The following is a 17080-nucleotide window of genomic DNA, read 5'->3' on the forward strand; positions in this document are numbered from 1 at the left end:
CAGTACTGACCTATAGGGTGTAATATAGCGGTGTGTGATATACAGTACTGACCTATAGGGTGTAATATAGCGGTGTGTGATATACAGTACTGACCTATAGGGGTAATATAGCGGTGTGTGATATACAGTACTGACCTATAGGGTGTAATATAGCGGTGTGTGATATACAGTACTGACCTATAGGGTGTAATATAGCGGTGTGTGATATACAGTACTGACCTATAGGGTGTATTATAGGGAGGTGTGTGATATACAGTACTGACCTATAGGCTGTAATATAGAGATGTGTGCTATACAGTACTGAACTATAGGCTGTTATATAGAGGTGTGTAATATACTGTGCTGACCTATAGGTTGTAATATAGGGAGGTGTGTGATATACAGTACTGACCTATAGGGTGTAATATAGAAAGGTGTGTGCTATACAGTACTGACCTATAGGGTGTAATATAGAGGTTTGTGATATACAGTACTGACCTCTAGGGTGTAATATAGAGGTGTGTGATATACAGTACTGACCTATAGGCTGTAATATAGAGATGTGTATTATACAGTACTTACCTTTAGGATGTAATATAGAAAGGTGTGTGATATACAGTACTTACCTGTAGGGTGTAATAAAGAAAGGTGTGTGATATACAGTACTGACCTATATATAGGGTGTTATATAGCGGTGTGTGATATACAGTACTGATCTATAGGGTGTAATATAGAGGTATGTAATATACAGTTCTGACCTATAGGGTGTGATATAGGGTGGTGTGTGCTATACAGTACTGACCTATAGGGTGTAATATAGGGAGGTGTGTGATATACAGTATTGACCTATAGGGTGTAATACAGAGGTGTGTGCTGTACAGTACTGACCTATAAGCTGTAATATAGGGACTGGAAGTGTGTGATATACAGTACTGACCTATAGGCTGTAATTTTAACGCTGGTGATGTTAAAGTGGCGAGCAGAAATGGACCCACTGGACCACAGGTGGTACTCGGGCTTACTATTTAGCAGGGTGGCTTGACAGTGCCAGCCGTGAGGCAGACGCCAGGTGCCACTGCAAGAGCAATTACCAGGACTGTGGCAGCTGACACCAAGGGCACGGGTGGACACAGGTGTGGACTGGCAAAGTCTAGAGTAGACAGAGACCATCAAGACGGCTGAGGCGGATAGCACGGCCAGGACGGACCGGCAGAATCACTAATGTAGATCGGAACCACCGGGATGGCTGAGGCGGATAGCAGAGCCAGGACAGACCGGCAGAGTAACTAGTGTAGCCAGGAACCACTGGGAAGGCTGAGGCGGGCAGCACGGCTAGGACGGACGAGCAGAGTCACTAGTGTAGACAGGAACCAACTGGACAACTGAGGCGGATAGCACGGATAGGCAGAGTCACTAATGTAGACAGGAACCATCGGGACCACTGAGGCAGATAGCACGGATAGGCAGAGTCACTAATGTAGACAGGAACCATCGGGACCACTGAGGCAGAATTGACAGGCATCGGGGTTACCGACGGGACTGGGAAAAAGGAATAGGAAAATGTACACTGGTACGGACACAGACAGTGAAAAAGGCGACCTGACAACTAGCAGGAAACAGACCACTAACTAACTAACCATGTTGCTCAGACACCTCCCATAGTGGGAGTATGACTTAAGTACACAGTACCTCTCAGCAATAGGCACTTCCAGGACATGGCATGCTGACAGATAAGGGCAGCTGTGGCAGCTTATCCCCAGTACAAGAGACAGACTTAAGGCCCCGTCACACGGAACGATATATCGTGCGATCGCATGATCGATCCCACCCGCCCCCGTCGTTTGTGCGTCACGGGCAATTTGTTGCCCGTGTCGCACAAAGTCGGTCACCCCTGTCAGCGAACATCCTCTTCTTGAAGGGGGAGGGACGTTCGGCGTCACAGCGACGTCACACAGCGGCCGCCCAATAGAAGCGGAGGGGCAGAGATGAGCGGGACATAACATCCCGCCCACCTCCTTCCTTCCTCATTGCCAGTGGGACCAGGTAGGCTGTGTTTGTCGTTCCCGAGGTGTCACACGGAGCGATGTGTGCTGCCTCAGGAATGACGAACAACCTGCATCCAGGAATGTGACCGATATTTTGAAAATGAACGACGTGTCAACGAGCAACGATGAGGTGAGTATTTTTGCTCGTTAACAGTCGATCGTAGCTGTCACACGCTACGATATGTCAAACGATGCCGGATGTGCGTCACAGAATCCGTGACCCTGACGACATATCACCCGATATATCATAGCGTGTAACGGGGCCTTTAGATACCGACACAGGAGCAGACAGGTACAGGCGTAATGGCAGAGGCAGACAGGAAGGCGGTTGGTGAGTGTGCTGTGTAATACGTATGCGTGTATACATGTGTATTGTGGCATTGCTGTGTAACGTGTACTTGTTTATGCTGACAGTGCTGTGTAATGTATACTTGTGTATGGTGACAATGCTGTCATGTATACGTGTGTATGGTGACAATGCTGTGTCATATATGCGTGTGTATGGTGACAGTGCTGTGTCATATATGCGTGTGTATGGTGACAATGCTGTGTCATATATGCGTGTGTATGGTGACAATGCTGTGTCATATATGCGTGTGTATGGTGACAATGCTGTGTCATATATGCGTGTGTATGGTGACAATGCTGTCATATATATGCGTGTGTATGGTGACAATGCTGTGTCATATATGTGTGTGTATGGTGACAATGCTGTGTCATATATGCGTGTGTATGGTGACAATGCTGTGTCATATATGCGTGTGTATGGTGACAATGCTGTGTCATATATATGCGTGTGTATGGTGACAATGCTGTGTCATATATGTGTGTGTATGGTGACAATGCTGTGTCATATATGCGTGTGTATGGTGACAATGCTGTCATATATGCGTGTGTATGGTGACAATGCTGTGTCATATATGCGTGTGTATGGTGACAATGCTGTCATATATGCGTGTGTATGGTGACAATGCTGTGTCATATATGCGTGTGTATGGTGACAATGCTGTGTCATATATGTGTGTGTATGGTGACAATGCTGTGTCATATATGCGTGTGTATGGTGACAATGCTGTGTCATATATGCGTGTGTATGGTGACAATGCTGTGTCATATATGTGTGTGTATGGTGACAATGCTGTGTCATATATGTGTGTTTATGGTGACAATGCTGTGTCATATATGCGTGTGTATGGTGACAATGCTGTGTCATATATGCGTGTGTATGGTGACAATGCTGTGTCATATATGCGTGTGTATGGTGACAATGCTGTGTCATATATGCGTGTGTATGGTGACAATGCTGTGTCATATATGCGTGTGTATGGTGACAATGCTGTCATATATGCGTGTGTATGGTGACAGTGCTGTGTCATATATGCGTGTGTATGGTGACAATGCTGTGTCATATATGCGTGTGTATGGTGACAATGCTGTGTCATATATGCGTGTGTATGGTGACAATGCTGTCATATATGCGTGTGTATGGTGACAGTGCTGTGTCATATATGCGTGTGTATGGTGACAATGCTGTGTCATATATGCGTGTGTATGGTGACAATGCTGTGTCATATATGCGTGTGTATGGTGACAATGCTGTGTCATATATGCGTGTGTATGGTGACAATGCTGTGTCATATATGCGTGTGGATGGTGACAATGCTGTGTCATATATGCGTGTGTATGGTGACAATGCTGTGTCATATATGCGTGTGTATGGTGACAATGCTGTGTCATATATGCGTGTGTATGGTGACAATGCTGTGTCATATATGCGTGTGTATGGTGACAATGCTGTGTCATATATGCGTGTGGATGGTGACAGTGCTGAGTAATGTATACATGTGTTTGCTGACAATGCAGTGTAATGTATACAGTGTATCTGGTGACTGTGCTGTGTAATGTACAGTATATGTGTGTAATGTGACAGTGCTGTGTAATGTATACTTGTGTATGGTGCCAAAGCTGTCATGGCTGTGTCTGCAGTTTGAGTTTGACTGAATCTATTTCTTTTGGTGCTGTAGGGGTTAGGGACTCTTTCCTATCTGGCTATATTTTGTAGCCTTAATCTTAGGTGCAGCTATTTGTGACCACTTGCTTTCGTTATAAAAAGTCACGTGTTTTACCATCTTATGCCAGTTACGGAATTTTCATTCTTTTGCTGACGACTTTGAAAGGAGCCAGTCTCTGGAAGACGCTGAGGAGTCGTGTCAATTGCAGCTGTGGTGTTTAGCTGCATTGGAGGAGCTTGGAGTGTTTTAATTTTTGTGTCTATTTTCCCCTTGTCTGTTTCCCTTTCCTTATGTTGTATTATTGCAGTGGTAAGACTAGTGCTCACTGGCCTTTTCACTAGCCAGGGTAAGTTTCGGGCAAGCAATGGCCTAGGCATGTGATTGTTGATGGGGAAAGGACCCGTAAAGGAGCGTTAGGGAGTGTAGGGATCAACCTTAGGTTAGTGTTAAGAGGTGACCCCATACCCTCTCCCTAGCGCCAAGGCCCACCGGTGTATCAGGTTCACGGCTGAAAAGAAGCCCATTTTTTTACTTTGCGCCAAATTTATGAACTGCTTGCACCATTTCTTTAATTTGACACATTAAAAGTCAGCGAATACCTCAAGACCAAAAAAGAAAAGTGACTTAAAAAAATCCCACAAATGATGAAGGAGGGCCTGGGGGTACAATTATTTGGCAATTTGTATTTTTCATGATTAATTTTATTAATGAACAGCTACAGTGCTATCCGGCAATTAAAAAGGTGAATAAACCTGAAACCTGAATATTTAAGAAAGTAAAAGTCAGGTTTTGTCTTTCTTAGGAGAATATCTGTGTGCGCAGAATTATCGGGCAACTTTTAGTGTTCAGAATTAGTATGCAATTAAATGAAAAACGCATATGTTCTAATCTCAATTGTTTATTTTCATGTGTTAAAAGTGAGAATAATAACAAAACAGCTGAAAATATACAAAAATACATTTCTGATATTTAAAAAAACAAAAAGAAAACAGTGACCACTATAGCCACTTTTCTTTTCAATGACAATCATAAGCCTTCCTTCACGGAGTCTATCGGTGTCTTAACCTCTCGGTGATCACTGTTAGGCCTAAGCCACACGGCATGAAATCGGAGTGAGTGGAATGCGATGTTTTATCGCATTCCACTCAGACCAATACTTGCCTATGTCCCAGCACACATGAGCAATTATTTTCTCAGCCCTAATCGGACCGAGAAAACAATTACAGCATGCTGCGACTGTAATGCGATCCTAGATTCTCTCGCACGCATTCAAGTCTATGGGGCGAGAAAAAAATTGCACTGCACTCGCAGTACACCAGTATACCGCGAGTGCAGGGCGAGAATGGCAATAGCTAGCCACGGAGGAGAGAAGGAGATAAATCCCTCCCTCCCCTCCGCAGCGCTGGCCCGCCCCTCCTCAGAGCCGGCCCGCCCCTCCTCAGAGCCGGCCCGCCCCCCGCAGCTGAGGTCCAATCGCATGATTGGACCTAAGTCGCTGTGACACTCGCATGACACTCAGCTTCTGCTGTGCTTCCAGCATGAGCCGAGTGTCATGCGAGGATTGCAGTAGATCCCTGTGTGGCCCCGGCCTTACACTGATACACTGTTTTCTCATATGAGATTATTGTGTTAACTTAATCAATCCAGTCACTCAACATTGGAGAGGAAAGCATCCACTTCGTGGCTATCAATTTCCTGGCAAGAAATAAAGGATCCTGGTAGGATGACTCCATACTTCCTCCTCTAATTGTCCAAATAAAGATATTTTAAGATCTATTGGAACAGGGATGGATATCATAGAGGATGAGAAAGTGACTATGCCAGAAGGAGAGAATGATTGGACAAGTCCAAACCATATGCCAAAAATCTGCGTTTAGGGTTTGGCACCATAGGCAATCTGAAGAAGGTAATCTACCCTTTCGATGTAGCCTTGGTGGGGTAAGGTAGGCTTGGTGAATGATGCATAATTGAGTTGTTTTGTTACACACCAAAGGAAAAACATAAGAGATTCTGAGATCTGCTCCCAGTTCTCGCCCTCGAAAGAAGCAGATCCCTCTTGTTTTTTTACCTTCAGAGAAGTAGTTTCAATACCAATTGATAGCATGTATGTGTACAGGGCTGATATGAGACCTTGTGGGCCTTTATTAGTGAAAAGGTATATATGGCTACCTTTGTCCTTGTGTGTGCAGTTGTGATTGGAGAGCAGATTCGGATCTCAGCTCATCACACGTATTCCGCAGCTGATCAAAACATAACAGCATATCCTGATTATACAGATCGCCTAGTGAAAGGACTTTATGAGTGCTCCAGAATTGTGGGGATGGGTGGGATACCTGGGAGTGAAAGTAAGGGTTCTGCCATAGGGGCATGTCAGCCAAAATACGAGTGAAATTTGACACTCGCCTCTCCTGTCTCCAGACTAAATGCACCATTTTGAGCATAGGTAACATTTATCTGAGGAAGGAGATGTAATCTCTGAAACGCGTAATGCAATCACGTTTAACCATTATTGTTGACCATCTTCTTACGACAGCGCGGGAGTCTACTTCTATTTGAATTTTTGATGTGAAAAAAAAAATGGAAGAAATTAAAACACCAAACCATCCTGCAAAATGCAAGCCCTAATATGGCTCATTTAGAAAAAAAAGTTAAAAAGTTAAAGCTCTCAGAATTCGGCAATGCAAAAACAAATTAATTTTTGTAAATTATAGATTTTACTGTGTAGAAGTAGCAAAGCATAAAACAAGCGATAGAAGTCTGGTATCGCTGTAACCGTACTAACCTGAAGCCTAACCTGAAGAATAAAATTGTCTTATCACTTTTACTGCACAGTGAAGCGCGCAAAATAAAATCTAAAAAAAAAATAAGTGAATTGCTGGTTTTATTCATTTTTCATCTGAAAAATATGAATAAAAAGCGATTAAAACATGTTATGTTCCCCAAAATAGTACGAAAACTTCTCCAACTTGTCCTGCATAAAATAAGCCTTTATATAACCCTCTTTGCCAAAAAAAGTTACACCTCTCAGAATATTGCAACAGAAAAACTACAGTCATATGAAAAAGTTTGGGCACCCCTATTAATGTTAACCTTTTTTCTTTATAACAATTTGGGTTTTTGCAACAGCTATTTCAGTTTCATATATCTAATAACTGATGGACTGAGTAATATTTCTGGATTGAAATGAGGTTTATTGTACTAACAGAAAATGTGCAATCCGCATTTAAACAAAATTTGACCGGTGCAAAAGTATGGGCATCCTTATCAATTTCTTGTTTTGAACACTCCTAACTACTTTTTATAGTCTTACTGAAGCACTAAATTGGTTTTGTAACCTCATTGAGCTTTGAACTTCATAGGCAGGTGTATCCAATCATGAGAAAAGGTATTTAAGGTGGCCACTTGCAAGTTGTTCTCCTATTTGAATCTCCTATGAAGAGTGGCGTCATGGGCTCCTCAAAACAACTCTCAAATGATCTGAAAAAAAAAGATTATTCAACATAGTTGTTCAGGGGAAGGATACAAAAAATTGTCTCAGAGATTTAAACTGTCAGTTTCCACTGTGAGGAACATAGTAAGGAAATGGAAGAACACAGGTACAGTTCTTGTTAAGCCCAGAAGTGGCAGGCCAAGAAAAATATCAGAAAGGCAGAGAAGAAGAATGATGAGAACAGTCAAGGACAATCCACAGACCACCTCCAAAGACCTGCAGCATCATCTTGCTGCAGATGGTGTCAATGTACATCGGTCAACAATGCAGCGCACTTTGCACAAGGAGAAGCTGTATGGGAGAGTGATGCGAACGAAGCCGTTTCTGCAAGCACGCCACAAACAGAGTCGCCTGAGATATGCAAAAGCACATTTGGACAAGCCAGTTACATTTTGGGAGAAGATCCTGTGGACTGATGAAACAAAGATTGAGTTGTTTGGTCATACAAAAAGGCGTTATGCATGGAGGCAAAAAAAGACGGCATTCCAAGAAAAGCACTTGCTACCCACAGTAAAAGTTGGTAGCGGTTCCATCATGCTTTGGGGTTGTGTGGTCAATGCCGGCATCGGGAATCTTGTTAAAGTTAAGGGTCGCATGGATTCAACTCAGTATCAGCAGATTCTTGACAATAATGTACAAGAATCAGTGACGAAGTTGAAGTTACGCAGGGGATGGATATTTCAGCAAGACAATGATCCAAAACACCGCTCCAAATCTACTCAGGCATTCATGCAGAGGAACAATTACAATGTTCTGGAATGGCCATCCCAGTCCCCAGACCTGAATATCATTGAAAATCTGTGGGATGATTTGAAGCGCGCTGTCCATGCTCGGCGACCATCAAACTTAACTGAACTGTAATTGTTTTTTAAACAGGAATGGTCAAAAATACCTTCATCCAGGATCCAGGAACTCATTAAAAGCTACAGGAAGCGACTAGAGGCTGTGATTTTTTTGCAAAAGGAGGATCTACAAAATATTAATGTCACTTTTATGTTGAGGTGCCCATACTTTTGCACTGGTCAAATTTAGTTTAAATGCAGATTGCACATTTTCTGTTAGTACAATAAACCTCATTTCAATTCAGAAATATTACTGAGACCATCATTTATTAGATATATGACACTGAAATAGCTGTTGCAAAAACCCAAATTGTTATCAAGAAAAAAGGTTAACATTAATAGGGGTGTCCAAACTTTTTCATATGACTGTATTTATTATAAAAAAAAAAACATTTTAACAGTGTGATAGAAGCAGATCATAAAAAACCCAATATAAATATTGTATCACTGTAATCGTACCGACCTGCAGAATACGCATATATATATGTATATCACTTACGGTATACCGCATGGTGAACTGTACAAAAATAAAAAGAACTGTTCTTCTACTGCCGTCTTTCTCTTCATTCTGCCTTTCAAAAATCAGTATAAGAGTCGGCTTACATTTATCCTGCTCTCTCTGCTGAGCACTTACATTGGGATTTCTGTGTAAATCACAAAAATTGCGATTCAGACAGAACCCTTGTTGGAACCACTCACTAAATATATTTTCTACTTTTAAACACTAGGGGTGGCAGCTTCTGAAACTTGCTGTGAAAACCTAGTGTACAACTAGCCTGAATTGTAACTGCAGTTAATATAGGCAGGATCTGCTCATCTCATCTGCTTTTGTTCATCAATCTGAGTGCCAAGTCTCTCTTTCATACCAGGTGACAGCAGGAGGCAGCCTAAATGCAGGACACCAACCGCAAGGTCCTATGTCCAGGAGCTGCAGTACTTGAGGTGTCAATCAATAGACGCTGAAAAGAAAAATCGCGCAAATAGGGTCTTATCCAAAATAAAAATCAGAGAGAAACTTGGAGAGGCCCACCTCATGTGGTTGTGCAGGTCACAATCACCATAAACGCCTGTAGGCCGCTGCAGAACCCACGTGAGATCAAACAATGGAAAAGGAGAAAGGGTTATTGTCCTTTGCTGCCACACAGTCCAAACGATGCAGATTAAATATGATTTATTGGTCAATGCATTTCAAAGACTTCTTCATCAGATACATGATTGTCCTGATTAAGAAGCCTTTGAGGGCTTTGAAACGCGCTGACCAATAAATCATATTTAACCTACATGATTTGAACTGTGTGGCAGCGCAAGACATTAACCCTTTCTCCTTTTTTTTTTTTTCTTGTTCATGCCTAAGACCACTGCAGTGATTGAAACGCGTAGCACGTGTCCCCCTCCCTGCATGGAGTGGATTTTTTAGTGTTGACCATATGGATTGATTATCATTAATTAAAAGCACAATTTTGATAAAATCCTCAAGTCCATGGTGCATCGCCAGAGAAAAAAACTTTGCTTGTTTTATCCTATTTCCACACGCCACATAGCGTGTACCTCCGAGCTGAAGCAGGAGCGGAATGCAACAGCGTTCAAGGGTGAGCTGACTCAAACTGTGTGTTTTTCGCTTTCTCCTTTTCCAGTACTTGAGGTGTGTAAGTGTCATGCTCAGACACTCACCGACCAGAAAATGCAGATGGCAGTTATATTAATGTACGGTATTTAATTTTGCATTAAAACTGATTGTATAATTAAACATTTTTAATACAAAAAAATGACGGCACCTTTTGTTTCAATTTTTTCCAATGACAAAGGAGTGTGTATAAGAAATACTCCAGCGGCCACCGTTGGTAACCACCGATATTTAGCGTATTACAAGTATAGACATATCTACATAGCTACCAAGGGAAATTTAAAGGGTAAATACAAATGTCTCATAATATTCTACAGCTCTGGCTCCTGCACTGGAGACAGAACGACTATCGGCCGGTCCATGCCTCTCGTTAGAGAGCAGAATAGACAGGTGACAGAATAGAATCCTGCCCTATAATTGTTTCCCTGGAGGGATTATAGTGCAGGAATTCCAGTGTCTACGTGCCCAATAATAGATATTCACTTTTACGTACATAATCAATGTATTCTGTTCTGAATGTGTAACTTGATGATTTATCAAGCACAAAGAAAACCACATTCCTGGCTATGGTGCGGCCATACAACATGTCCTGTCTGCATGACATAGCAAATCAATCTTTGCAGTAACTAATATTTTACTGTAATTAGTGTATAACTTCAATTTGTGAGCTTGTCCCATGTTAACTTAATTATGCAAGAGCACATTTTGTGCAGCTTAAAAAGTACAGTGAGGCTATGTAGCCACATTGTGTTTTTATGTGCAGAAAATCTGCACATAAAACCACATGTTTTGGCAGGAAAAAAGCAGCTAAAAAAAGTGTATTTTTATTGCCTTTTTCCATTTTTTCCCATGCTTTTTTCCATGCTTTTTTTGTACGTTTTTTAATCATGGCAACCACGGGGGTTCAGGCGCTGTACCCTCGCGATCGCCGCCTGGTCGCCAGCTGATGTTACAGATGGAACCTGGCTCTCTCTGCTCGGAGCCATACCTTCGCCGCTTCCGGCAGTTTAACTTCCTGAATGCTGCGATCAATGTGATTGCATCATTCAGGAGGCAAGGAGAGGAATTGCTTACCTCTCCCTGGTGATTGAGTCCCAGTAATGCCATCACAGGGACCTGATCGCTGCCATGGTAACCCTGGGTCGTTACTATAATGACCCCGGGCTACTGAGATATGGATCGCCTCACATCTGTAACATCGCCAGCTGATGTTACAGATGGAACCTGGCTCTCTCTGCTCGGAGCCATACCTGCGCCGCTTCCGGCAGTTTAACTTCCTGAATGCTGTGATCAATGTGATCGCATCATTCAGGAGGCAAGGAGAGGAATTGCTTACCTCTCCCTGGCGATTGAGTCCCAGTAATGCCATCACAGGGACCCGATCGCTGCCATGGTAACCCTGGGTCGTTACTATAACGACCCCGGGTTACTGAGATATGGATAGCCTCACAGACCAGGGCACCTACGTCACCGGAGATCCCTGCAGCAAACTTCCGCAGGAAAGACCACAAGATGAGAAAATGTCTGCTAACACTTGCTATGTGACCTAGGTACAGGGAAGCCCAGTGATGTCACAAGGTGAACTGAGTTCATGCCGTGGATCTGCAGGAAACACCGGTGATCCACTGGCATGAACTCAATTCACCTTCTGACGTCACCGGAGTTCCCTGCAGCAAGGTCCAGTGGTAAAAACCACGAGATGAGGGAATGGCTGCAGGGAACCCCAGTGACGTAAAAAAAAGCACATAAAGACGCACAAAAAAACATGTGCATTACACATGCAATTTTTCTTGCGTTTTTCACTAACTCCATTAAAGTCAATTGGTGAAAAAAGCAGGAAAGAACACAGAAACAATTGAAGTGCTGCTTCTTTGTTGAGCAACAAAAACTGCAAGGAAAAAAGAAACAACATGGGCAAAGCAAATCAGGATTCTCATAGATTTTGCTGGGAACGTTTTCTTTGCTTTTATTGATTTAGGGTATGTGCGCACGTTGCTTTTTACCTGCTTTTTACCTGCTTTTTTGCTGCTTTTTCTTCTGCGCTGTTTAATGCCAAAATGGATGTGTTCTTCTATTCAAGCAAAGTCTATGGGAATTTGGGTTTCTTGTTCACACTATGTTGTTCAAAATGCTGCCTTTTTGTGGCAGAACTTTGGTCAAAAACTCAGCTTTGCAGTGCAAAACCCAAATGGCAAAAACAATTGACATGTTGCTTCTTTGAAAAGCTGAGTTTTTGACCAAAGTTCTGCCACAAAAAGGCAGCATTTTGAACAACATAGTGTGAACAAGAAACCCAAATTCCCATAGACTTTGCTTGAATAGAAGAACACATCCATTTTGGCATTAAACAGCGCAGAAGAAAAAGCAGCAAAAAAGCAGGTAAAAAGCAGGTAAAAAGCAACGTGCGCACATACCCTAAAAGAAGCAAGGAAAAAAGCATGAAAAAAGCAACATGGGCACATGGCCTAAAGGTATTTGTTTTGGGCTCAGCAGACCCTTCTGCTGTCACTCTATGTGACTATAGATTGCCAAATCATGAAAGTATGCAATGTGCACAATGGCAGGATTCCTCACTATTTCCAGATTGAGTGTTGTACTCGGATGACCTCAAGTATGTTTCCCTCAATGTAATTTCGAAGATCTATCAGCGTACCATAACACAGCCACAGGATGATTTATTTCACCTTCAAAGACAAAGGGACGATTCACTGCCGCAAATTATTATGGAGTACAACAACCAATGTGAGTGCAATACTCAGTGGCCACTGGAGAATTTTACAAGCAGATCCTAAAATTAGTTATCTTATTGGTGATCAGTCTGACAGCAAAAAGGTGCCCAATTTGGGAGATCACCTGGTAAGAAATTATTTTTCCAGGGCCACCACATGCATTGGACGGGGTATGCCCCTTATAGAGTCTTTTCCTTGTGGGAGTTGCAACATTTGTCAGTTTATGCACCCTACTTATAAATTCTTTACTAATCCGAATGACAACAAACAGCATAAATTAAGAAATTATATCAACTGAAAATCTATGTGTGTCATCTATGCCATTCTGTGTCCCTGACATAGGATGTATGTGGGTAACACCAAACAAGAATGAGAAAGCATATTCAGAAACATGTCTCGACCATCAATCTAGCCCAGACCGATCAGATCAAGGGTAAGACACTGGACAAATTAAACGTCACCATTCGTGTGGAGACAAGTGTAAACCCCCTACTCCAGTTGGAGTCCAGGTGGATCTAACTCAATTACCCCATGGGGCTTGATGAAGAATGTCACGCTCCCCGGGCCCTCGGCTTCCCTTCCCGGGTCTCCTGTCCCGCTCCCCGGCTCACCTGCCACGCTCCCCGCGTCCCAGTCTCTTGTGCCCGTCCTTCCTAGGCTCCCTGGCCGCCGATCCCGGCGCCCGACGGCCTCCCAGGCCCCGGCCGGCTCCCCTGCGTCCTCCTCTCAGCCTCCTTCCCTGGCTTCTGGCACCCGGGCCGCGCGCATGCGCATTAGGGCGCGCGCGCGGTCACTGACCCTTTCTTAAAGGGCCAGCGCCCATTAACAGGAAATGAGGTTAGACAGGTACGGGGTATAAAGGGGGTTCTTGTCCAAGGGGGCGGGGCCTGATCTTCGTGTTTTCTGAGCTAGGAGTCAGGTCTCCTTGTGTTTTCCTGCCATACTTACGTATCTCTCTTCTAGAGCTGATCCCGCCTCGCCATCCAGTCCTGCTGAATCCCGAGCCCCGCACGCTGTCCGTCTGCCATCTGACAGTCCGTACCATCTCGGATCCCTGCGGTGACCCGTCATCTCGCTCCAAAGGTTCCGGACCCCGCCTGACATCATCTTGGCTTCCGAACCTGAGCTACGTCACCCGGACTGCCATCTGTGACTCCGTGGTCCCAGGGACTCCTCCGCTACCTTCACTTGCACGGACTGTTCTGCTGCCCATCAGTGCTTCAGCTACCGGACTCCCTACCACCATCTTAGAGTTCGGCCCAGTGGATCCACCTCCTGGGTCTGCCCGACCGCCCGGCCCTGACAGTAAGATCAGGCCATGGATCCCGCTGCAGCACTATTGGCCCTGCAAGAGGAACTCCAACGCCAGCGTGAAGTCCAGACCCGCATGCTGCAATTTATGACCTCCGTGGACACCCGCCTGTACACGTTACAAGCATCAATGACGCCTGCGGCAACCAGGTCCCCCACTAGGCAATCCACGGCTCCCGCACCAGTGGCAGCCGCGTCGGATGCCTCCCGACTCCGTTTGGCGTCACCACCTCGTTATGCTGGAGATCCCAAAACCTGCAGGGGCTTCATAAACCAATGTTCCCTTCATTTCACGCAGCTGCCACATCTGTTCGCCTCCAACCAAGCCAAGGTCGCCTTTATAATGTCTCACCTGGAGGGCGAGGCACTGGCGTGGATGAACCCCTTGTGGGAGAAGGAGGACCCCATGACCAAGGATCTTCAAGAGTTCCTGCAGGCCTTTCGCAGTACCTTTGACGAGCCGGGACGCGCCTCTGCGTCTGCTTCATCACTTCTCCGCCTACGTCAAGGAACACTGACGGTGGGCCAATACGCCATCCGTTTCCGCACTTTGGCTTCTGAACTCGGGTGGAATAATGAGGCCCTGACAGCCGCCTTCTGGGAAGGACTTTCGAGTCGCATCAAAGATGAGTTGGCGGGTCGTGACGTGCCCTCCACCCTAGATGCCCTGATTGCCCTAGCCACTCGAGTGGACATTCGTTTTCAGGAGCGCTCCAAAGAGCTGGTTCGTGAGCGACGTGCCGTACGGCACTCCTCCCCGCCACAGAAATCCTCTGTGCCACAGTCATCAACAGCTGGGATTCCTGTCCACGAACCCATGCAGGTTGACCGAGTACGACAGTCTGACCATCGTCGAGCAGAGCGGCTCGCCAAGGGCCTCTGCTTTTACTGCGGAGAGGGCACACATCTCCTACGCTCCTGTCCGGAAAGGCCGGGAAACTCCAAAGCCTAGGGTTGGTAGGAGAGGCCACCCTAGGTGCTGGGACTCTCTCAGACCCAGTTATGTGGACGGTACAAGTATCGACAGGAGAGACGCGCTTCACGGCTGAGGCATACCTCGACTCCGGAGCAGCAGGCAATTTTATCCAGCAGGCCACGGTGGACAAATACCAGCTGCCTGTTACTCTACTCGAGAAGCCCCTACTGATTGCCTCGGTGGATGGGAGACCCCTCTCTGATACCATCTCCTGGATCACCAAGCCGGTGGAACTGCGTATCGGTGCACTGCACACCGAGAACATCTCTCTCTACGTCCTTCCACACATGTCCCATCAAATCCTGCTGGGACTTCCTTGGTTGCGAACACACGAACCATCAGTCAGCTGGGGTACTGAGGAAATCACCCGTTGGGGCTCTGCCTGTCATGAAAGATGTTTAAAGTCTATACAACCAGTCCGACGACCTCCGGTTCCTGAGTACCTACCGGGTCTGCCCTCGGCCTATTGGTCCTTCGCGGACGTTTTTGACAAGAAGGAGTCTGAGGTACTTCCGCCACACCGTCCCTACGATTGCGCCATCGACCTGCTCCCAGGAACAACACCACCTCGAGGACGGATATATCCGTTGTCTCCAGCCGAAACCAGGGCCATGTCCACCTACATCACGGAAAGCCTGGCAAAGGGATTCATCCGGAGATCCTCCTCTCCTGCGGGAGCAGGCTTCTTCTTCGTTAAGAAGAAAGAGGGTGACCTACGCCCATGCATTGACTACCGGGGCTTGAATCAGATTACCATAAAAAACAAGTACCCCCTACCGCTCATCCCCGAATTATTCGATCGGCTCAGAGGAGCCCGTGTGTTCACCAAACTGGATCTTCGGGGTGCCTACAACCTAGTTCGTATCCGCTCTGGAGACGAATGGAAGACCGCGTTTAATACTCGCGATGGGCACTATGAATACTGCGTGATGCCCTTCGGTCTGTGTAACGCTCCTGCCGTATTCCAAGAACTGGTGAACGACATTTTCCGGGACCTCCTCTACGTATGTGTAGTAGTTTATCTGGATGACATCCTTGTCTTCTCTCCGGACCTCCAGACCCACAGAGAGAACGTAAAGCTGGTTCTACAAAGACTGAGAGAGAATCGTCTCTACACCAAATATGAAAAGTGCGTCTTTGAGCAGTCTTCTCTTCCTTTCCTGGGATACATCATCTCGGGTACTGGGCTGCAGATGGATCCAAAGAAGGTCTCCTCCATCCTCCACTGGCCTCCTTCTTCTGGACTGAAGGCAATCCAACGGTTCCTGGGATTTGCCAACTACTACCGCCAGTTTATCCCTCACTTCTCCGCCCTGACTGCTCCTCTCTCCGCTCTGACCAAAAAGGAGGCTAATCCAAAGGACTGGTCACCTGCGGCCGACGCCGCGTTTTGCTCCCTGAAGCGAGCATTCGCCTCCTCTCCTGTACTCCACCGACCGGAGTTAAACCGCCAGTTCACCTTAGAGGTGGATGCCTCCTCCTCAGGAGCCGGAGCAGTGCTCATGCAAAAATCCTCCTCCGGGAAGATGGTGACTTGCGGTTTCTTCTCTAAAAGCTTCTCAGCACCTGAACGTAATTACACCATCGGTGACCGAGAACTATTGGCGGTCAAACTGGCTCTGGAGGAGTGGCGCTACCTCCTGGAAGGAGCAGTGTACCCTGTGATTATCTACACGGACCACAAGAACCTGGAATACCTGCGGTCCGCTCAGCGACTGAACCCACGACAAGCCAGGTGGTCCTTATTCTTTGCCAGGTTTGACTTCCAGCTTCACTTCCGACCCGCAGACAAGAATATACGCGCTGATGCCTTGTCTAGGTCTCTCATGCCTCTGGAGCAGGAGGAAGAGACTACCCAACCTATCATCTCTCCTAGCAAGATTGTTCCGGTGGCTCCTGTCACTCTGGCCCAGATACCACCCGGGAAGACCTATGTCTCTGAGACCGACAGGCAAAAAGTGTTACACTGGGGTCATGCCTCGAAAACAGCCGGCCATGCAGGCCAGAAGAGAACATGGGGTGCGATTGTACGCCATTACTGGTGGCCATCCCTTCGCACGGACGTTGCCGCC

The sequence above is a fragment of the Anomaloglossus baeobatrachus genome, chromosome 3, assembly GCF_048569485.1.
Source record: "Anomaloglossus baeobatrachus isolate aAnoBae1 chromosome 3, aAnoBae1.hap1, whole genome shotgun sequence".
In the NCBI taxonomy this organism is placed as follows: Eukaryota; Metazoa; Chordata; class Amphibia; order Anura; family Aromobatidae; genus Anomaloglossus; species Anomaloglossus baeobatrachus.